Raw genomic sequence first — 23,976 nt, 5'->3', positions numbered from 1 at the left:
GAGAGAGAGAGAGAGAATTTAGTGATCCTGGGGATCAAACCCAGGGCCTTTTTGTGTGCTAAGCAAATGCTACACCACTGACTTATACCCTCAGCCTTGGGATGATTTTTGTATGTGGTTTTAGTTACCTCTGCTTTCTCTTATCATAGTAGCTGCAGTACTTAATAAACTCTTTGTTCTTTTAATGTGGCCAAATGAGGAAGACCAAAGATAATTGTTTTATGTACAGGTTTTTACTGTTGAGTCGTTACTCAGATACATACTTTTTTTTTTAAGGTTTATTTATTTATTATGTATACAGTGTTCTGTCTGCATGTATGACTGCATGCCAGAAGAGGGCACCAGATCTTGTTACAGATGGTTGTGAGCCACCATGTGGTTGCTGGGAATTGAACTCAGGACCTCTGGAAGAGCAGCCAGTGCTCTTAACCTCTGAGCCATTTCTCCAGCCCCTATACTTTGTTTTAAAGAATTGTGAGAAACAAAAGATAAACCAGAAACAGTTATTGCCCTCAAAGGAAATAGTTTCTGGAGGCAGTTTGTAAATTATAAATACAGTTGTTGGCTTTTATGTACATAGGTATTACCTTTGTTTTGCAGAGAGAGTTGTGTGCTTTCATTTTGTTTTCCCATGCCTTAGGAGTGATCATTTGCACTTGAAATGAGCTGGGGTGGTGCACCAAGAGAGGAGCTGGGGCAAGAATACAGAAGATAGGATTTTAACAGGCGGATTATGAATCTGGAGGGGAAGGCTGCACTTCAGAAAGGAAGAAGGAGGGCTGGAGAGATGACTCAGAGGTTAAGAGCTGGCTGCTTTTCCAGAGGTCCTGAGTTCAATTCCCAGCACCCACATGGTGACTCCTAACCATCTATATTCTGACATCCAGGCATACATGCAAGCAGAGCACACGCACACGAGGAAAGCAAGATCTGATAGAGGCAGAAAACGCCAGTCATGTTTGGAGCAAAAGTAGTCTTCTTGGCTAGAATATGGGTAAAAAAAAAAGTAAGTAAGTTGAGGCCAGTTTGTGTAGGATCTTAAATATCAGATGAAGGTGTTTGGACTTAATTCAGTAGACAGTGGGGAGCCACTGCAGTGTTTTGAGTAACATGATCTTCACTATACTTCGTGTGGATTAATCAGTGGCATTGTTAGTAATGAATGATTTTTCGTTGTTGTATCTTTTTTCTCCCTATAAAACTAAAGTAAACTTTTAGTAAACTTAATTTAGCTACCAGATAATAGTAAGAATCTTTACTAATGATATGGGAGAAAGAAAGAAATGATTAAAGCCTCATACTGCACCATTTTTTTTCTTTTTCCGCTTTTGGTTTTTCAAGACAGGGTTTCTCTGTGTAGCCCTGGCTGTCCTGGAACTTGCTTTATAGACCACGCTGGCCTCAAATTTAGAGATCTTCCTGCCTCTGCCTTCTGCGTGCATACTGGGACTCAAGGCGTGTGCCACCACTGCCAGCTAATAAAGCACTGATTTTTTTAAACCTGCTTAAATTCACCTATCGTCAACTTGCAGTTTGAATTTTTGTGTGCAGACTCTTTGGCAGTGAGTTAGTTATATACCACAGATAAATTAATCTTCCAGGGCTGGAGAGATGGCTCAGAGGTTAAGAGCATTGGCTGTTTTTCCAGAGGTCCTGAGTCTGATTCCCAGCAACCACACGGTGGCTCTCAATCATCTATAATGAGATCTGGTGCCCTCTTCTGGCATGCAGGCATACATGCAGGCAGACACTATACATAAATAAAATAAAAAAAATAAAGATTTATCATTAAAAAAAATTGTGTTTAAAAAAACTAATCGTATAGAAAGCCTTTTATACAGTATTTTATTTTTGTTTTGTTGTTTCTTTTTTGGCTGCTTAATAAATTGCAGATTTCATAACCCAGTAACATAGGCCTTTCCCCATTCACCTCCCCTACATTTGCTACTCCAATCTAACGATTGCTATGAGATTCCTGTTTCTTTGTCTCATCTGCTGTAGTTGTTGTGACCTCCGGAGAGTTAAAGTTGCAGAGAAGGCTGCATATTGAGGTGCTGAGAACTCAAGAGACTAGGTCATCTAGTGGAGCAGATGAAAGGTACTTCTTAGACTTGCTGTGGGCCAGGTATTGTGGCAGGTCATGGAGAGCTGATAGGAAGTGACACACAAGTGGTCTCTGCTCTCTGTAGATGTCGTCTGCAGAAACAAATGTTAATCATTAATAATAATAAACTACTGTGGTAATTACAAACTGGGGTGAGTCCTGTCAGGGAAGTACTCTGCAGTACTTTAACAAAGTATATAAGGAAAGGAAAGTTAAAAGGGAGGGAATTTAGAGAGGCACTTTGGGGAAGGTCTTGGAAGAAGTGAATTTAGAGCTGAGAATTGAAATGGGAGAGCATGTAGACTGGTGGAGTGAAACTGGCATGCCAGTCAAAGAACAAGATGTATCAGGACCCTACATGAGCAAGACTTTGTAGTGTTAGCTGACCTAAAAGGTCAGTGTGGCTGGAACAGACTCTGATCACTGAAGACTTAAGGGAAACCTAGAAGGACCAGATGATGTGCAGCCCTTTAAACCACATTAGGGGTTGAGATTGATGTAACTCAGTTGGAAGAGTACTTTTCCTAACAGTCACAGAGTTCTGCATTCAGTTCCCAGGACCCCATAAACAGGACATACTGGTGCAGGCAGGAGAACCTCCCTTTCCCTCCCTCCCTCCCTCCCTCCCTCCCTCCCTCCCCCCCCTCCCTCCTATCTACCTATGTACCTAACAAAACACTTAACAAAACACTTAGTGCTTTGTGACCTAGCATGTTTTATTCTAAAGTTTCACTGGATAAAGAGAGAGAGAGAGAGAGAGAGAGAGAGAGAGAGAGAGAGAGAGAGAGAGAGAGAGAGAGAGAGAGTGTGTGTGTGTGTGACAGAGAGAGAGAGAGAGAGAGAGAGAGAGAGAGAGAGAGAGAGAGAGAGAGAGAGAGAGAGAGAGAGCATTAGAGAGTGTGTACATGAACAGCTAGGTTGTTTTTCTTACTTGAGACATGATCTCAAGGAGCACAGATAGGCCTTGAATTAATTCTGATTCTCCTGTCCTCACCTCCCAAGCACTAGGATACAGTCATGTGAACCACCCTTAGTTGATTCTCCTGTCCTCACCTCCCAAGCACTAGGATACAGTCATGTGAACCACCCTTAGTTGGATAACAAATTGTGTCAATAGGTTTGTCACTAGTGTGTTCTTAGTCTATAGAGCGTTGCACACACCAGGTTTAGTGAATGAATGGAGTAAAAGCAGAGGGAACAGTTAAAAGACAGTCTGATAGGTTATGGTAGCTGAGGCAGGAGTTGGGAAAGATGTGGAGAAACAGTGGGCTTAAGAGAGGATTTGGCAGTAAAAGGAGTGGAATAGTTCACAGTGATAAAATAATTTTGTTTGGTTTGTTGTTGTCTCACAAGCTTAGTGTTTTCTTAAACTACGATGTTAGTAATTAGATGAGAGACCGTGTTCAGTGTAGTCAAGGCAATAAGAATTTGATAAGTGTTCAGCTGCTGAAAATATTTGTTTAGTTTTGTGTTTATTTGGTTGGTTGATGGTTGCCATTGGGAGGATTGTACTCACAGGCTCAAGCAATGCCAGGAAGTGCTTCTGTGTTCTCAGCCCTTGTATACTGTTTTGTTTTGTGTTTTTGGAGACAGAGTCTCACACTGTAGGCCTGAAACCCACTGTGCAGTTACAGGCTGGCCTCAGGCTTCGCAGCAATCCTCTGACCTCAGTCTCCTGTGTGTTGGTATCACAGGCATGAACTCCCATGCTAGTTTCCTTGTACACTTTAAAAATAGGCCTTGTGATGGCTGGCAAGATGGTCCTGTGATGAAGAGTTCTTGTTGACAAGCCTGATGAGCGGACTTCAATTCCTTCCACAACTGCTAGAAGCTGTCCTCTGACCTCCACATATGCAGAGACATCACACACCCACACACTTACACACAATCTAAATAAATAAAATACGTTTACAATTTGCATGGAGTTTGTGAGATAAGAAGTAGCCTGTGGTTGTGGTTCTCAACGAGGCCAGATGTTGCTCATCCTTTTCCTCCCAGGGAGAGGCAATGAATGATCAGAGACCCATTTTCTTCTAAATACCCTACAGTGAGCAGGTCAGTCCACTTTTCTTCCCCCCCAAATTGCCTGGTTCAAAAAGTCTGTAGTGCTTCATTTGAGAAACTAGAGTTTCTTGAACCCTAAATAACTTCCTATTTATCCAAGGTGTGATTAGAAATGTTGCATTTTCTTTTTCTTAATTTTTTTTTGAAATGATGATTATACCATTCTCTTCCTTCTCTTTCATCCCCTTCAGCCCTTCTTCCCATGCATCCACTTTTACACGCTCTCAGGTCATGGCCTTTAATTCTCATTAGCCTTAAAACTCATGGCCTTTTCTTTCATTGTTGTTACATGTATTTTAAAGTTAGTTATTCTATAACAGACTCACTTCCATGTACTTGCACATAAATACATATCCTTTTAAAATATTTATCTTGGAAAAGATATACATTATTTGAATTTTGCCTGTTATTACAGTTGCCTTTGAGATACTGCAATTTTTTTTAATCTATCACTAGTATTAAGATTGGTGGTTTCTGAATACACTGTGAAGAGTAATGTGATTGGGTGTTAATCAACTAAGTATTCGCCATAAAGTAAGATTTTATAAAATAGTAATTGGCTTTAAAGTAGTTTAAAAGTAATACTTTTACAAAATCTTACCAGCAAATATTGGGAATAAGCTTATGATCTTAATTTGAAGGAAAGCATGTGTAGACATTCTCAGGTAATTTATCAGATGTCAAATGTTTAAAAGATTGTGTAGGAAAAGGAGAAACAAAATGGTAACATTGGAAGTTACCTTAGCACAACTTTTGGAGAGCAGTTTGATAACATTGCAATTTTAAATGTTTGTACTGTTTCACTTAGATATTCTATCACTAGTCATTTGTTTACAGTAAATAGTTAAGTTACAAAGAAATAGTTAACCTAATAGAAAAAGATAGTGTTATTTCGTGAAGCTCTGGTTAAGTGGAAATAGAAATAATTCAATAGAACATATTACTCACAAATCATTAGAATGTTAGCACATTGTTTTAACACCCCCAAAAGTGGAAACTATGTATATAATGATACAAAGGAAATGTAAAATATAACAAGTAGCAGAGGAAATGAAGTTGTAAGAAGAAAACCACAAATATGTGCATGTATGGCTTAAGATACATATTTACATATCTAAGTCACACATAAGAGAAAACTCTGGAGAAGTGAATACTAACTCTAACAGCAGTAGGACAGCTTCCTATGTTTTAGACTTGTTTGGTGGTTTTATACAGAGTATCTTTCAAAGACAATAACAAAAATCTACTATACTGCCCAGCACGGTTCCTTAATCATTTTATAGTTGTCTTTTTCCTTCTTTAAACATTTATTTTTAATTAAGTGTATATGTGTATCTGTGTGTGCAAGTGCCAGCAGAGGTCAGAGGCATGGGTTTTGAGTTGCTTTACATTCTGGGAATAGAACTTGGGTCCTCTACTCTTAACTGCTAAGCCACTTCTCTTGCCCCTACAACTGGCCAGAGTTGTTTCAAGTTGACTTTTGTCAGCATGTTATTAGTATAAATCAGAGTTATTTATATTAATAAAATTTTAAACTAGCTAATGATTCCTGGGACTTTGTTATTTGCTGCTTAGTTAATATTTTTTAATTCATGACTTCAAAATGAAAGTCAGTGGAATTCTAGTCAAGATTTCTGAATGGAGAAGCTGACCATGAGCAGGTGAAGTAAGGTGTGTGGGGTGAGCCCGGAGATTTGCTGTGCAAGGTCAAAGGACTTTTTTTTTTAAGTCTACACAAATCAACGGAACTGAGCAAAAATATGCACTTTTCATAAAACTGACAGAACAAAATCCTCTTTTAAAATATTAGTTTTAAATCCAAAAATCCCTTTTAAAATATTAGTCGTGAATGTACATTTTATCCCGTAGGTGGCGCTCGTGGGTTTTTTTGGTGTTCTTTAGTGCTATTTATCTCTCAAAATTTCCCTAAGCTGGGAAATCGTTCAATTACTGATGCTGCTAATAGAATGTTTATCTTTCATGTAACTATTGAAAAAAATCAATATTTCCTTACTGTTATTTCAAGAAATATTTGTAGCTGAAGAAATCTATACTAAATTTTTACTGCAGAATTCATTTTGCATCTTACATCTATTTTACTACTTAGTGCAATCTCTGAAAAAAATGATTTTAATTCTGAATTATACTTGCCAAATCCTCAAAATTCCAAAAATTCACCAAATCTAGCAGTAGAACTAAATTATCACAATGAATTCTCTTTGAAGTCCTCCCTGCCCTTCTCTTTGTGTGTGACTCCCCCTCTCCTCTCCCTTTCTTTCTCTCGTCTGTCAAGTTCAAGGGCAGCTCAGATGCCATGAATTAAGTGAGGCACAAAAGGGAGAAAGGAGACCCTTTTGAAGAACAAAGGCCTCCCATTAGGCTGCCATGTTCTTTTCTGACCAAAAGTGCACCCTACATGGTTTCTATTGTTGTCTACATGCCCTGGACATAAGGTAAATATAGTAGATCCTCATTACCTCACGTTTTTCTCCCCTTCCTTCTGTGCCACACACAACCAGTGAAGCTTTAGGTCTTTGATATCTTAGGCATTCTTAATACAGTTGCTTTATGTCCTTTTAAAAACTACAGAGATTGAAATGGAAGTGGAGCGAGGCACACCAAGTAAAACCCCACAAGAAGAGAAAATTAGCTGGTAGATAAGCTGCAACCCAAGAATCCAGGGCAGGTGGAAGGAACCAAAGACGTATGGTATTATTCTACTCTGTGCTAGTTATAACTTTGATTTACATTCACTGTGGATTTTTAAGTTAGTTTTCCTTCTCTTTGTCCATGCAACAGAATAGGCAGATGTTACAAATTAATTGCTGAGTGCAGTCTTTAAATGAGAACTTGCTGGTAATCTGCATGTTTACTCTTTGGTGTCATGTACATGACTTACTCTGTATTTTCATCAGAATTGAACTGACTTATCTATAAGTTTGCTGCTGTGTATTTTCATTGGAATTGAACTGAAGACTGGAAGAAAAAGCTTAATTGGCAAATAGAGTTGGGGTAAACAGTACAGAAATTGGTTGCTTTTATTTTTTTGAGGCAGGGTCTCATGTAGCTCAGATTGGTTTTGAACTCACTGTGTAGCTGAGGATGATCTTGAATACCCGATGTCCCTGCCTCCACTTCCCTGTTGCTGGGGTTATAGGTGTGTGCAACTATACCTGGCCAGAAGTTGCTGCAAGTTCATGTTGTATACACTTGAGATAAGTCTGCTTATGGTACAGTTGTTTAAATATTGCTGAAAATGCCAGTTGCACTTATAAAGGAGTATGTGGTTCTTGATTTTTGATCACAGTTAACTATAGAGGAAAAGACCATCAGTAACCAAGTGTGTTAGAATAGCTATAGGCCTCCTTATTCTCCTGCAAAGATGGAGTACCTGATGACTGGAGGTTTGGGTTTTGGTTTTATTTATTTTTATTCTTTGAAAGAAATTGAACAGTCAATAAATGGTTTGTGGGATTGTTAGGGAATAAAGAGATGGAAAGAATGTCAGAAGGAGAAAGGATGTCTTTTTACTGTAATTTAAAAATAAAAACATTTATTTTAATGTAGAAAAGAGTAAAAGTTGACCTTTTAGCAGCATAGAGAGTCTCTTTGTAATACTGAACTTACAGTAAGCAATTTGTGACAACATTTGCAGGCTATCTTGAACTCACTGTGCATGATGGGGCTGCCCTTTTAGGATTATAGATATGATTTAGTGGGGTTAAAAGACATTAAAGAAACCTTTTCTAGAAATAGTGACATTTTATTTTGAAATTTTTATGAGGTGAAATTGATGTTCTGACTTCCTTCTCTACATGACATTCACATTAAAACTACCAAACATATTTAACTTTTTTGTCCTAAATTTTTCATTACTATAAAACCTGGCTTAATGTGATTGGGGTGTGTGTGTGTGTGTGTGTGTGTGTGTGTGTGTGTGTGTGTGTGTGTGTGTGTGTGTTAAATATTTGAAAAAAATGTTTTGACCTTCTGCAAACCCTAGTTGTTGCTTTTTAAGAATCATGAATAGTCTCATGATTTGAGGGCATAGTAAGCTAGAATCCTTCAGACTATATACTTGGCAGCAAAATAAAAGGGAAGAACCTCTCACTTTGCGTTGTGTAGGAAATTACCGTTTCTGTTGGCTGCATGGAATGTTCTAAAGATGTAGCCAGGACTCTAAGAGGCAAGAGAGAGAGACTTGTTCTTGTCTTGCTTTTGCCTCTGGTCGCCCATTGGATTGCTTTTCTCCTTTTGTTATTTTGGGGTGGCATTTGTCTTCAGGAGAAACACGACAGTCACACACAGATCGCTGAACTCCTCCAGGGCCTTCACTGATACTGTTCTGCTGGATTCACGGAATAGTTTTCATATGGGTACATTTAAGCATTTGCTGTTGAGAGATGGAGAGTGAAATCTCGTTCTTTAATTGCATGCTCCATCTCCTGCCGTCACATTTCAATACACAGTTTTGCCCCTACCGTCCAGCCTGTCACTAAAACCCTTGCTGTTTCTCTTTGCTAATCTGAAAGTCCCCTGCATGAGAGCCGGCACATCCATGCAGTTCACACACGTAGGGTTACTGCTGTGAAATAAACATGATTCCTCTCTCCCAAGCATTGTTGTTATAACTTTCCAAGTTAGTGTTGACTTTAACATTTTATATAGTAGACTATAAATTAAGCTGAACTTACATTGTTTTAAATAGTTTAACATTTTAGAACCATACAGCTTTAAATTTAAAGGCATGTTAAGTCTTTAAAACATTTTATATCATTGTCCTATTATAACCTTAGAAAGCAGAATTAGAAAAATCAAGTAAACAGTAACTTTTAAACTAAGAAAGAACACCTCAGAAAGTGTTGATAGAAGCAGTTTAGAACAGTGGGTCAACTTTTCTTTTTGAGCTTTCTTAGAAGCTTTTTAAAGAGTTGCTGGGGCGATTTTAAACATTAAATGTATTTGTGACTAAAACCTTCCTTCTCTAGCTGCCAAGGCCTCACAGGGGTCTCATTGTATAGAATTAAATGATGGTTGAAAGAGAAAGGGAATAATAAGATTGGTCAAACCTATATTTATTAAAAGATTGAGCATGAAAAGATTTGAAGCCTTACAGTAGTTCAAGGTAGTAGGATTTATAAAAAGTTGAGATGGGTGGCTTCTTTTTTCCCCCTCTCACATGGATAGATTTTGATTTAAAAGCATTCAAGCTGTGCCCTAGGGAGAGAGATGTACAAGGACAGGAGCTATGTAATGAAATGATAACTTAAGAAAGTTTCCTTGAAACATGTATAACCAGGAATGGAAAAAAGAAATTAGTGAACTGTCAAGAGGGAAACAATTTTTTATTTCCACAGGCATTGATGAAAACACACATGGGCAATGATATGTTTATGCTGGTTTCACATGCTCTCTGTATTTACTTAGTCCAGAGGTGAGGGTTGGTTTTATGTTTTCAGATGTGTAAAAAATTAGGAGAAACAAGATTTTATGGCATATTAAAATTGTTTTTAATCGAAGTGCTAACAGACATAATTAAACTTGAATCAAAACACAGAAATACTCCAAATTGTGTGTGTATTGTCTTTGGTATTTCTAGCTGCTCTTGGGCTGCAATGATAGTATGGAATAGTTGTGCCAGAGAATATATGGCCCATAAAAGCTAAATATTATGTTTATTTCCTGGCTCTTTAGAACTTTGCTGGTCATAGAAATGTAGCATGTTTTCTAAAACTAGAAGTTCTTGGCCATTAATGAAATCCTTTATACTTATATTTACTCATCAGGAATACATGCTTTGCCCACTAAATAATTTCATTATTTCTACATAATACCTGACGAGTCAATATTATGTTTTTGTTCTGATAATACTCCCTCCCTTGGTTGAGGGTATTTTTTCTTTTTTTCCTTTAGAGATAGACTCTCCATAGATAGCCCAGTCTGGCCTTGAACTCATGAAAGACACACCTGCTTCACACAACTCTTAGCTTCCCAGTGCTTGGATTATAGGTGTGAGCTATTATACCTGACTTGAGGGTGGAGAGTATTTAGTATTTATTTAGTTAGATTCTCTCATTTGAATTGTGAAAAATAAACAATTTTCAGAAGTCAATCTAATTTGCTGTTCCAGGTCTACTGAGAATTTTGTAGCTCTGTCTTTATCGGCACTTGGAAAAGTTACAAGAACTTGAACATTAGAATTGCTATTTGCTGTTTGGAAAAGCTTTTGCTCCATTTGAGCCAAGTACATTGAGATGAGCAGTTAGTCCTTCTCAAAAGTACTAGGACTTCCAAAAGTTATAAATTAGGTGCTTTAAACTATAAAGTGAGGGCTGTCCAGATGACACGGTAGTGAAAGTGTTTGCTGTCAAGCCTGACTACTGAGTTGGATTCCTAAAACCTACATGGTAGTAGGGCAGAATCAACCTTTGCTTGTTTGTTTGTGTTTGTTTTTTTCGAGACAGGGTTTCTCTGTGTAGCTTTGTACCTTTCCTGGAACTTACTTGGTAGTCCAGGCTGGCCTTGTACTCACAGAGATCCGCCTGGCTCTGCCTCCCGAGTGCTGGGATTAAAGGCGTGCGCCACCACCGCCCGGCCAGAATCAACCTTTGCAAGTTGTCCTCTGACGTCCACCTGCTGACCCTGGTGCACCACACAGTGAATAAATGAGTAATTTTTAAAGAAGATATACTAAATGATCACATTCTAAACCTATACTGTAAACACTGGCTTATTTTTCTCTTGGTCTTAGGGCCAGCCAGTGTGTGCTGTCTTTTCCCTGTCAGACTTAGCAGAATTGTGGCAATTGTTAGGAGTAACAGGGAGCTCTTGTAATATTCTGAATGAGAACTTGGGATAACTTTTGTTAGGATTTATTGAGTTGCCTGAGTGAAGGGAGTAATGTATGCACTAGAATTTGAACTTATAGTCCATTTCTCTTATTTTTTTTTTCAATTAAGCTTCACCTGCTTCAGACAGTAAAAATAAGAGATTTAAAATACAGAATGAGAAACTGGAGTGTTTGCTTGACAGTTAAGAACAGCTGCTGCTCTTTATATGGCCTGAGTTTGGTTCCTAGCATCCACATCACCTATAACTCCAGTTCCAGAGGATCTGACACCCCCTTCTGGCCACCCACAAACATGTGTCTTGCACAAACACTAATAAAAACCGTTAAAAATAGAGCAGAAGAAATTATTAGGTAGAAATAGAAAAGCCACAGTTGAAGTGTTAATTTTTTTATTTTTTATTTTTGCCTTCTCCCCTTTCCTGAAAAATCAAGCCTGACTGGACCATATTGTTTATGATTGAATGATCTCTGTGTGCAAAACCAGAAGCTGCAACCATTGATTAAACAGATTTATTCTGGGTGAACGACCTGCTACTAACTAAAAATGAGACTTCTTTCATAGCTAGGTTTTCTCAGCCCTTATCATATCCAAATAGTAACAAGAGTGAGAAAGTGGTAATTTCTTTGACTTTACAGTGGCTACTTTATACAGATTTAAGGATTATTCTGTAGAGGACTTTCGTGTATGTGTAAATACGTTTTCCAGTTACTGTGGTGGTTTCCATGAGAAATGTCCCCATAGGCTCAGGTACTTGACCACTTAGGCCCCAATTGGTGCTGTTGGGAGTGGGTACAGTCTTGCTGGCGGGAGTGACCACCGTTTCAGGAAGTACAGTGAACATTGATTTACGCAGCCCTCTCCTTCTTTGACACCCCTGCCCACTCTCTTTCTGAAACTGCCCTCCCTGGAACCTGAAATCATGCCCTCTCTGTTTCCTCTCATCTCCTTGATAACTTCTGTTTTATCTCCTTTAGTTGTCCTTAGATGTTGGATTCATGAAGGCTTGATTTTAGGACTCCATTTCTTTTCATTCTGCAGCCTAGTGTATTCATGCTCATGGCCTCAGTTACTGTTTGCAGATACTACCTGGCATTTTCTTGTGTCCTGTATTTCAGTGAAGAATATTATATTACATTATTCATGCCCAAGGAAAGGACACTCTCCTCTTTACTTCCCAAATCCGTGTCCTCTCTTATCCTAGCATAGTTAACCATTCTCTCCCTCCTGGAACACCTCAGGCACACCTGTAACCCTCCTGTAACTGGCCTATACTGAAGCAACAGTGTTTTTTGTCAAGAAAGGGTGAATTTAATCACCCTAGGGTTATACCTTAGGCAGTTTAGGTGATACGTCCCATTCCATCTCTTCAGCCTCACCTCTGTCTCCTGTCTCTACTTCAGCCACGTAGGCCTGGGTCCAGATTCTTACAGATACCCTGCTTTGACCTTCCACCTCTCTTTGCCTAGTCACTTGTTATTTTATTCTTTTTTTGGTTTTTCGAGACAGAGTTTCTCTGTGTAGTTTTGGTGCCTGTCCTGGATCTCGCTCTGTAGACCAGGCTGGTCTCGAACTCACAGAGATCCACCTGCCTCTGCCTCCCAAGTGCTGGGATTAAAAGCGTGCACCACCGCCGCCCTGCGTTAATTTTATTCTTTACATCTCAACACAAAGACAGTTTCCATATAAAAACTGCTTGCTACAGTGATTCCGTGGTAGTTCTTTTTCTTCATAGACTTTGTCAGTGTTCTGTATATCTCTGTGGTGGGGCTAAAAACCGAAGAAGGTTGGAACTGGTGTGTTTTATTCACTGTTGTATCTTCAGTACCTGGCACATGGTAGACAGTTTATAAATGATGATTTAATAACTCTAGGTTGACTTTATCTGTTTACTCAGGGTCTCTATCATTGGTCTATACATTTTACTTTCAGGGGATTTAATTTATCTGTGTAGGCCTCAAAGATGAATGTCATGTGATGCAATTTTGAAACTAAAAGTCATCTGGGAACTCCATTCTTTCTGTTTTTACCTGTTATCTACAAGAATTCAGGCTGATATAGGAGTTTTGCTTTAATTTAACAAACATTTGAGGGTCTGTAATACACTAAACATTTTGCAGACTTTAGGTGCTTTTCTCCAACCTTCCATTGATCTTTCTATGATAATAAATTTATTTTTAAATCACCTGGGTACACGCTTGTATATTTGGATGTATCTCTTTGAGTAAAACACTTTTTTGTTTGGTTTCGTTTTCTGAGGGGATTCTTGGTATACAGCCTACTCTGGCCTTAAACTCTTAATTGTCCTGCCTAGTCTCCCAAGTTGTGGGAACAATAGATGTAAGTAAGCACTTTACAAAGAAAAAGATCACTTTAAAAATGCCTGACTGTATTAGATAGGTAAGTTACCAAGACGGTGGCTTTGCTTTTGCTTTGCTTTGCTTTCTGCTGTGGCAGAAGTGACTTATGGAAGGACGGGTTTGTTTTGGTTCACAGTTTGAAGGCACAGTCCATGGCAGGGAAGTCATGTCAGCAAGTGCAGGAGGCACTGGTAACATTGTGTCCACAGGCAGGAAGCTGCACTAAGCTCATTTCTTTTTATTCAGTCTGGGATTCTAGCCTATGGAGTAGTGCTGCCACAGGTGAAGGACACTTTAAAATTCACCTGATCTAGAAAATCCCTCCCAGACATACCCAGAGTCTTGTCTCCTTGATCATTCTGGATCCTGTCAAGTTCACAGTCAGTGTTATCCATCATCGCATTCTAAAGATATTCAGTACTGTTGAAACAAGGTTGATGTTCCTGTGTTCTTTTTCCTCTTCACCATAATGGTACAGAATATACATAAGGCTGACAGTGCCTAATGAACATGTAGGATACATCCCTGGTATCTGGTGGTAGGTATCGTGTAAAACTGATTTAAAAAAATGATGCATTGATGAAGAAATCCAGTGTTTGTTTTACAGGTGTAATGCAACTGACTTCTGCCCTTGATTGTAAGCAGGAGCTGTTAGAAGTTACCAATATAGATTTATGCCAACCCATTTCTTTTTCTTACAGATGTTGTATTCTCCATGATAGAATGTATAGTATTAGGGTTGCGGGAATGACCCACCCTTGCAACCCACATAAATATGAAAATACTTGATAATTTAGTTATTTTAAAAAAAACATGAGAAAGATTTTAGAAATGATAAGGGATAGAACTTAGTGCAAGAAGAAGTGGAGTTCTAGGTAGAGGGAATTATAGTCTAAGTGTCCCAAAGAAAACAAATGCATGATGGGATTGAGGGGCTAAGGGAGAAATTTATAGCTGGGCTGCTGGTCCAGAATGAAGAAAAAGTGCTTAGTGGGAACCAGAAACAGTAAGAACTATCCTGGCAATAATGTCTTGTATGAAAGAATGCTATAAATTTGTGATATAAAAAAATAATAAAGCTAAGCTGGAATAGCAGTTAAGAGCACTTACTGTTCAATCACAAGGACCAGAGAATCCCAGCGGTCCTGCACTGCCGTGCATACTCATACATTCACACACACACACACACACACACACACACACACACACACACACACACACACACTGAGAGGGGGTGGAAGAGGGAGGGAGAGAGAGAAATAAAACCTTTTAAAAAAATGATGCTTGCTTCTGTTGGCTTGTGATGATAAAAGTGAACATGCCGGGGAGCACAGCTGCTGGGTGTCTGAGCTATTTTTAAAGATTCCGTTTACTTTTTTGGGCTTTATTTTTTCAGGGGCCATTTGTTTTATAACTAGTTAATTTTTTTCTGTATGTAATTTTATTTTATGTTCATTGGTGTTTTACCTGCATGTATATCCGTGTGAAGTTGTCAGAGCCCTGGAACTGGAACTACAGACAGTTGTGTGAGCTAGTGCTCTTAACTACTGAGCCATCTCTCTAGGCCATAACTAGTCTATTCAGTTCCTTTAGAGAGTGGAAAAATAGTTGACCACTTCCCACTAATGAACATGTTATAATGCTCTTAACAAAATGATTTCTGTAGTCAGTCCTGTGCCAGTGTGGCCAAAATTGAAAGTGTAAACTACTGTGATCATTAACTTTAAAAAGAGAATCTTTCACATTGACATTAGGGTTTTACATGAGCCTTACTTTGTTAGACAGAGAAGTCAAGGTTTGTTATAGACCAGTTTTCCTTTTCATTGAAAGGATTTAGTTCAGACTACTCTGAACCTTTGACTCCTCTTGCCGAGTATTTTCCTTCATGGTCTCTTAGTGGTTGCAGCTTCACCCCCTTTTCTTTCATTCCTTTTTCCCCCAGTTTGTCCTTCTTTCCAACACTTTCCTTGAAATAAATTATGCTAAATCCAGTTTAGATTTCAAACAGTCCTCAAGTTAATGGCATTTATTGTCTATATGTGCTTGATAACATGCTGTGTTGTACCAATTAAAGAAGAACACATGGGATTCATGTGTATTAAGTACTTTAAAATGCCAGGTAACAACACAGCCCTATTTTCAAAGGCATCAAATTCAAAGTGTCCTGTATCCTCATCAGCAAACTAAATACTTTAAATTTCCATCCTCCTGGGAGGAGAGCGAGGCGTTCAAGTCTTCATTTGGCTCTGGTTTATTTTAGATGAAGAAATGTAAGTTACACAGTTCTCTCAAGGTCATTTGTAAACCAATCTTACTTTTATTGATGTAAAGTATTTGGGAGTGCTTAGTCCAGTAACAAAACACATAGCTGTGATTGTCTAAATAAGACAAAAGGGCAAAAAAACACTATAGTGTACAAGTTTAAAACTGGGAGAAAAATAATCCATTTTATATCTAAGATGTTGGTTTTCAAGCAGTTACCAGAGAAGAGAATTTACAGAGTGGAGAGATGGCTCAGCAGCAGTTAAGAGCAGTTGCTGCTCTTGCAGAAGACCTGGATTCAGTTCCTAGCACCCACATGGCAGCTCACAAACAGCCTAGAACATGGTAATTCCAGTTCCAGGAGATCCAGTGCTCTTTGCTGGCCTCGGGGCCATTTCATAGTGCACATACATTCATGTAGGCAAACACTCATAACACACAAAACAAAATATTTTTTATTTTAAAATATAATTTAAAAGTTGTCATATATGTTTTGAAAATAACAGATTACTATACTGTGGCCAAAAGTGGGTATAGTGGTATATACCTTTAATTTCAGCACTTGGAAGGCAGAGGCAGGTGAATCTTTTGAGTTCAGAGCCAGCCAGGGCTACACAGTGAGAAACATTGTCTCAAAGAAAGAAAGAGAAGGAAGGATGGAAGGTGCGAGCCTTGGCCAAGACTAGTTCTGGATTTTAAGAGAATGATTATGAAACAATATGGTTTCTACCCTTGCATCAAAACAGCACTTGAGAGGCAGAGGCAGGCGGAGCTCTGTGAGTTTGAGGCCAGTCTGGTCTACAGAGCAAGTTTCAGGATAGGCTCCAAAAGCTACACAGAGAAACCCTGCTTCGAAAAAACAAAACAAAACAAACAAAAATGATCAGTATGTATTATATGTGGCATTATTTATGATGCTTTAATAACTCTTTACTGAAAAGGAAAGTCGAGAAACAGGATACTTAAGGACCAGGGGGATGAAAGAATCCAAGAACTTCAAACTGGATGTTACAAGGATTTTGTATGTTTTAAGCATTCATTGAGAGAGTACTTACTTAGGAACAACTGTGTCCTAGGCTTTGTTGGGAATCAAAATACTATCTCTGTCCCAGAGAACACCAGTCTGTACAAACTATTATCTCACTTTTATGGGGGGTGGGGGATGCAAACCAAGCCTTGAGATTATATATGGTCTCTTCAGTCTTAGTCTTAAAATCTTGGGTAGGTGGTACAGATGCAGTTACTTGCCAACAGTTGGGAAACAGGATGATGTAGGACTAAGACTAGGTTCTAGAGATCTGACTTCCTTCGTCTGTCTCAATTGCCTTGTCTATAATTTGAACTTTCTTGAGATAGTGCGCAAAGTTACTGGTCCAGAGAGTAGGGGCTCAATGAATGGTAGTTGTTAAAGAACAAAATATTAGACAAATGAAGGATATTAAAGCCAGCTCAACAATTAAAAACAACTCCAGCATGTTGTTAGGCAAATTTATTGGCAAACTGAAGACCTGATTAAGTAGAAATTGTGTACTGTAGAGTACTAGCCATTAGCATGTAAATATTTGTCATTTTAGAAGATCGGGATGTACCTGAGATTTTTATGACGGAAGTTTTAGGAGAGTTAAGCAACGAAAGATTGGTATGCTGAATGTGAAAGGACACTCTAGGATTTAGAGTTAGGGAGGTCTGGCTGGAAGGGAAACCAGGGGAGGGCTAAGCAAGTAGGTATGTCTAGAGCAGTACCCTGAACTGACAATGGCATTGATGCTTTAGAGACATTCTTGTTTTTGTTTTCAGATGAAATCCTAAGTTTCTTTGATTGGCCTCTAACTCCTGGGCTAAGGTCCAGTCCTCCTGTCTCAGCTTCCTGAGTAGTTAGGAATCCTGGTGCCTGGCTTTGGAGGAGACTTTGTTTTTTGAAATGGCCATAGTTGGAGAAAGGGTCACTAATAATTTTTAGTGGTTTGATACTCTACATCCTACAATGCACAAGAGAAGCCCCCATCCCCACAAATATGCCCTAAAATTTCAATAATGCTAAGGTTAAGAAATGGTGGTCAATGCTGGGTAAAATAGAGGCGACCAATGGAAACCTCCGTTTATATTATTGCCATCTCATCTACCTTCAATGAACAAAGATACGAGTACAAATTAACTCGACCATGTTTAGCTCAGCATGGTACATGCAAATGTGTTCCTAAAACAGAAGTTCTACCTGCTTAGCATTGTCTTTCCCCATGCAAACTAGACGATAAATGTAGCCAGCTTTGCTATAATCTCCCATGTGTTCTGCATATGTTCTCTCTCTCCTGGAGGTAGAAAATTATAAAGAGCATTTGTTTAAAGTAGATATTACAATAAAATTCTTAATAGCAATCTTCTGAATATCTGTATATTACTCTAGGTAACTGATTAATAAAATAGTATATTTAAGAAAGCTTTGTTTTATTTGATTGAAGAAAGATAAAAACCTGAAGACTAAGATATTCTTGGCTTTCAAGTGGAGACGTAAGAAAACTGATATGGTTAGACTCTGCTACTAGGTGTTCTTGATCAATCTACCTAGTACTCTTTTTCTCTATTTTTATATGCAAATGAGAATAATAAAAGAAGTTACATGGCTGTTCTTGTGAGAAGAAACTAGTTAATGTCTGTCAAACTCTTAGAATAGTGTCTGCCATAAGCTTTTATCTTGTGCAGACCTTATTCATCATAAACATAGGTGGAATTGAATGTCTCTTTTACTTATTCCCTCTTCCACTGTGTTGTGAACAGTTTTTAAAGACAGGAACTGAATCGTTCATTTAAATTTTACTAAAATATATATATTCAGCATCATAAGTCATTGATATTTTACTAAGTCCACACTGTGACCATTTTTTATAAAGCCCCTGAATTAGGAATGAGTTTTATTTTATTTTATTGTGACAGGGTTTCCTAGCAAGGCCAAGGCTGTCCTGTATCTCACAGTGTTGACCAAGATGGCTTCAAACTCTCAAGTGCCGAGATTATATACCTGATTCACCAGGACCAACTTTAGTTTTTTATGTTTTTAAAGTTTAAAAAAAAGGGCAAGGTGATTATGTGGCATATTATGAGTCCACAAGGCCTGAAATAGTTACTATGTGTAATTATTTCTCAGAAAATGCTAGCTACTTGGGAATGTTGATGCTTTTATAGCATGGCAGTTTGCTAATGAATGTTAGAATGAGAATAGTTGTTAGGTGAGGACTGTTGTCAGAAAAGGACTGTGGGTATTACTGACAGGAGAAACAAGTCCACAGCTGTGAGTATTGGTGACTATTTACAAGAGAACAAAGCAGTGGTAACACTGTACAAGTATCAAAACCAATGGAATCCAGAATGATAGCCTCATTTGGCAAATGGGGTTAGGAATGCTTTAGGGCCCTGTATTTTTCTGCTGTGTTAAAAAAGTCAGACTTAAGAATGATGCTCAGATTCATAGTTGTCAACGTGGTAGAAGAACAAGATAGAGTTTGCTAGTTTCTGTAGTTGGCAAGGATGAAAAATTTCAAGTAGTGTTGCATATTTTCAAGATTCAGGGGTTTTTTTAATGTTTTTAAATTGTGTGTGTGTGTGTGTGTGTGTGTGTGTGTGTGTGTGTGTGTGTGTAGGTAGGTGTGCCATGGCACAGTTGTGGAGTTCAGAGGACAGCCTCAGCCTTAGTTTTCACCTTTCACCTTGTTCACTGCTTTGTATTCCAGACTAGCTGGCCCATGAACTTCTGGGAATGCTCCTGTCTCCACCTCCCATCTTGCTGTAGGAATATTGAACACGCTGCCATGTGTCAGCTTTATGTGGGTTCTGGGACTTGATCTCAGGTCTTCATACTTGTATAACAAGCACTTTACCCACTGGATCATCTTTGTAGTTCAGTGTTCTATATTTAAGATCAGCACGTGAAAAATCTTTGTTCTTCAAAATTGAGTGTGTATGGGTGTTTTTCATGCATGTGTGTCTGTGCATCACATGAGTGCCTGGTGCCAGTGGAAGCCAGAAGAGAGTGTCAGATCCCTTGTAACTGGAGTTACAGACAGTTGTGAGCCACCATGGAAGTACTGGGAATTGAATCCAGGTCCTCTGGAAGAGCAGTCAGTGCTCTTGTCCACTGAGCTATCTCTTTGGTCCCTGAGTATTCTGTAGTTAAAGATTTTATTTGTTTACTTATTTATTTGTGTATCTCGAGAGAGAGAGTGTGTGTGCACGTGTTCAGATGCACAAGTGTGTTTGCAAAGGCCAGAAGAAGGTGTTGGATTCCTCAGAGCTAGAGTAACAGGCTTTTGTGGAACACTGGGTTTGTTATGTGGATGCTGGGATTGAGCAGCAAGTGCTCTTAACCACTGAACCACCTCTCCGGCCCTTTTCTATATTTTAATGAAGCATTCCTCCATCCCTTATGTTATGAAGGAGAGGGTCCTCACTGCTATTTAATAAACAATAAGAATAGCGTAAGTGGCTATTTATCTTTATACTAAACAGCAGTAAATGCTTTTAACCAGTTTCGTTCTGCCATGTAGTGAAGTTTCAGTTACAGCAAATTCAAGCCAGATTCTTCAGTATTTCTTCCTATCTGCCCTCTAACCTATTGTATTTTTGTTTTTATCCAAAATGTGTTTATTGGGATGGTTCCTGCTCATCTTTTTTTTTTTTTTTCCCCAGAGCTGAGGACCGAACCCAGGGCCTCGTGCTTGCTAGGCAAAGCGCTCTACCACTGAGCTAAATCCCCAACCCCTCCCACTCATCTTGAATCAGGTGTTTTCAGTGCTGCTTTCTTCCAAAGGAGCATCCTTCTGTCAGCCTTGCTTTTCCGCCTGTGGGCTGCCAGGACAGTGGACCGTGGTGATCTTACAGCATCCTGGGCATTTCCCGTCCATAAAGTAGGAATGGGGGCCCTGCACCAGGCGCTTTTTCTTGTGTTTCATCTTTTCCTCTTCTGGAGAGGGATAAAGGAGATCCTTGGTAAGAGGCATGTTCTTGTAGGGAGGAAAGCCTCTAACCTATTTTTGATTTAGGGTTCTAGGATAATTTTTCTTCCTTCATTTTTATTTCCTTGATTAATGATTTCAACTCTCTACCTGTTTTTAAAAACGATATACATCTCCAAGCTAATATCTAAATTGTAATAAAAATTGATAGTTTTTGTATTAATCAGAAATTAGGTTGAATGTTTCTAACCTGAAGAGGTCCATGGAATGTTTAAAGAAGCTTTTTTATTTCATAGATTGGTTGTTTACTTAAAAATGATTAAAAGTTGTTAGTAGTTGAATGAGAGACAGCTTAGTGCCCTGGCTTTCACTTTTTCCCCCAGATAGACCCTAGTGCGTCTCCTGTAGACAATCTGCACCTCTTCTGGTCTGGAGACAGAATAGGAAATCCTGTTCTTACAGAACACACCTTGTGAAGATTTTTAAAATAATAGGCTTATTTTCTGTCTTATACTCAGTTTATGCTCACATATTTTTCTTTATTTAGATATGAAAATTAAGCTATTTTAAATAACCTGGCAGCTATGGTGTTGGTATAAAAAGTAGTAGTTTTAAGTTAAAGATGATTTATTTTTATTCTGCCACTGGTGAATAGCATCTTTATTAAGATAATCTGCTAGAATATCCTTTTTCTCACCTGTAAAAACAATGAATGACTTCTCTATTGGTGTTTTGTTAGTATTAGAAGGGGAATAGTTAAGCCTGTCCAGCATGGTGTTTGATACACCCGGTGTTCAATAAATGTTTATCATATTAAAAACCAAACAGCAGCAATGTACTTTAGCTGCCTCCTGAGTGCTGGGATTAAAGGTATGAGCCACTACCACCCAGCTTAATAAAAGCTCTAGAGTTGCAAAAACTCAGAATAAGGGAGAGGATACCACAATTTAAGCCTCATTCCCCTTAGAAGGATTATTTTATTCTCTAGTACCCTTGGCAAGTGTTTATACCTCAATTGCTGCCGAGTTTCTTCTTTGGGGCAGACATTGTGATGTGTTTTCCGAGAACTTCAGAGCTGAATAAGGTTGTTAGGGTAGGTTCCTGTAAGAAGTGGTGGTGGAACTAGATCTTGAAGGTTGAGAAAAAATATGAATATTCAAAGTTTCTGATAACAGGAACCAGGTGGGACAAAGGAGAGGGAGGAGCAGGGCAGTTGCAGGAAGTCATGAATATGGATACTCCCATGAGACTGGATGAAGGAAGGTACAGCAGTAACGAAGAGTAAGCTTCCTGCAGTGTGACTTGCTATATCCATCAAATGAATTATTAAAAATGTAACTGGGATTTGATCAAATTTGCATCAGAAAATTATAGCAAAACAACTGGCAACAGAAGTAGATTTTTTCCCCTGTGAACTTCAGATTGTTATAAGTATGTAATTTACTATTTAAATTAACTTAAAAATACTTTCCAGGGAGGAATGCAACAGAACAAGTTGCAAAAATGACTAGGCAGATTTGGCAGAGAAATAATTTCTAAACAGGAAAAAAAGTGGTATTAAAATTTATATTTTGGTGGATAGTAGATTGGAAAAAGAAATTAATCAGATTAGTACTAGTGTTGTAGATTTAAGTATGAATTTACTGATGACAATACTCTCAGCTTTTACATGCTCATTAGAAGACAGTTCTGGCCGGGCGGTGGTGGCGCACGCCTTTAATCCCAGCACTCAGGAGGCAGAGCCAGGCGGATCTCTGTGAGTTCAAGGCCAGTCTGGGCTACCAAGTGAGTTCCAGGAAAGGCGCAAAGCTACACAGAGAAACCCTGTCTCGAAAAACCAAAAAAAAAAAGAAGACAGTTCTGAGTTTATTGTTTTTAGGAATATGTGCTAACCCTGGAGAAACACAGATATAACAGAATGGAACTTGATGTTCTTCATATGGCCAGAGGCATCACAGTCAGGAGGTGCATAATGTCCTTCATAGCTTTGACTTCAGAAAAGGAGAGATTGCTAGAGAGTATTCTGTTTGGTCGCTTGTAATTGTTGAGTCCAGAGAGTTTGTGAAAACAATATATAGAATTTTATTAGCTGCCTTATTCAAAACCAACAATGAGTGTTCTCCTCATGTTCTAATCTTTTAAACAAACCTTTAATTGTGGGCTTCAGTCTAATATGCTTGATTGAATATTTGTTGACTTCCTCAGAACCGTTTTTTTCATTCATCCACAAATATTTTTGAGTCTCTCTCAGGTTCTACCACACATGTGAAATTGCTATAGTAAATGAAACTACTACTGTTCTGTGCTAAGGATGTTTTTGTTCTGGTGATGAAAACCAGAAACCAAACAAGTGTATAAATTTTAACATTGTGAGAATGCAGAGAAAATAGAATTAGGTGAAATGAGTGACTTGGGTGGTTGGTTGGTTGGTTGGTTGGTTGGTTGAACAGAGTAAATATTAAGAGAAAGTCTTTCTGAGGGGGTAAAACACAGAGAGACTGAGATAGCCAGAACCCAACTTGTTAGTCCTCACTTTAATGAACAGAAATTGCAAAGGCCATTAGGTGTATGTGAATGAGTATGGCATACTTTCCTATGGTCTTTGGAGTGCTGAGAACATACATACATACATACATACATACATACATACATACATACATACATATGTGTGAGTGTATATGTGTGTGTGTATATATATATATATATATATATAAAATGCGCAATAAGGATTTATTTATTTATTTATTGGTTTTTTTTTTTCCCCCAAGGCAGGGTTTCTCTGTGAACAGACTGGCCGTCCTGGAACTCACTCTGTAAACCAAGCTGGTCTCCAATTCACAGAGATCAGCCTGCCTCTGCCTCCCCAAGTGCTGGGATTAAATGTGTGCACCACCATGGCCCTGGCTGGATTTTTGTTTTATAATGATATTAAAAAACCACAACAGCTTTTCACAGCTTAAATGCTTATCTTCCCTAAGGGTTGTGATTTACAATGCTAATTTCTATTCTATATTTGACCAGGAGAACTCAACGCTGCATTAAAACATTTGATCTCCGATGTTTGATTTGTTAGCTGTGTTGTATGGCCTATTTTTATTTAGACATTCTTAATGGTACCACTGTATTGTAAAAGCATGAAGTACTTGTTAACTTTAGCTGAAATAAACCAATGTTTTTACATAAGGAGGCAAAAGATAATACCAAAGAAGCATAGTTTTTTAGATATAGAAGATAATATAAAGACAAACCTATAGCCCCAAGCCATGTTAATAGAATTTAAACATAATCATTTCTTTAGAATAAACTGTACTTTATTGAATAGTTAATTATAGGTTTCTACACATGAGTTCTCTAAAAATGTATGAAAACATTTTCTATTTCTTGTTAAAACA

General features: G+C 38.4%; 1 protein-coding gene and 1 pseudogene across 2 annotated transcripts in view; one reads left to right on the top strand and one right to left on the bottom strand.

Moving 5' to 3' along the window:
- Positions 1-23,976, top strand: part of Pou2f1 (POU class 2 homeobox 1) — a 155,183-nt gene that overhangs the window by 31,407 nt on the left and 99,800 nt on the right. The gene's annotated exons all lie outside the window — the stretch shown is intronic.
- Positions 8,137-23,230, bottom strand: LOC128109921 (40S ribosomal protein S27-like; annotated as a pseudogene).

Source organism: Peromyscus californicus, unplaced genomic scaffold (genome assembly GCF_007827085.1).
Source record: "Peromyscus californicus insignis strain IS unplaced genomic scaffold, ASM782708v3 Scaffold_14__1_contigs__length_90479793_seg_2, whole genome shotgun sequence".
NCBI lineage: Eukaryota > Metazoa > Chordata > Mammalia > Rodentia > Cricetidae > Peromyscus > Peromyscus californicus.
The sequence above is the reverse complement of the archived record's forward strand: the minus strand, read 5'-3'. Positions and strand labels throughout refer to the sequence as shown.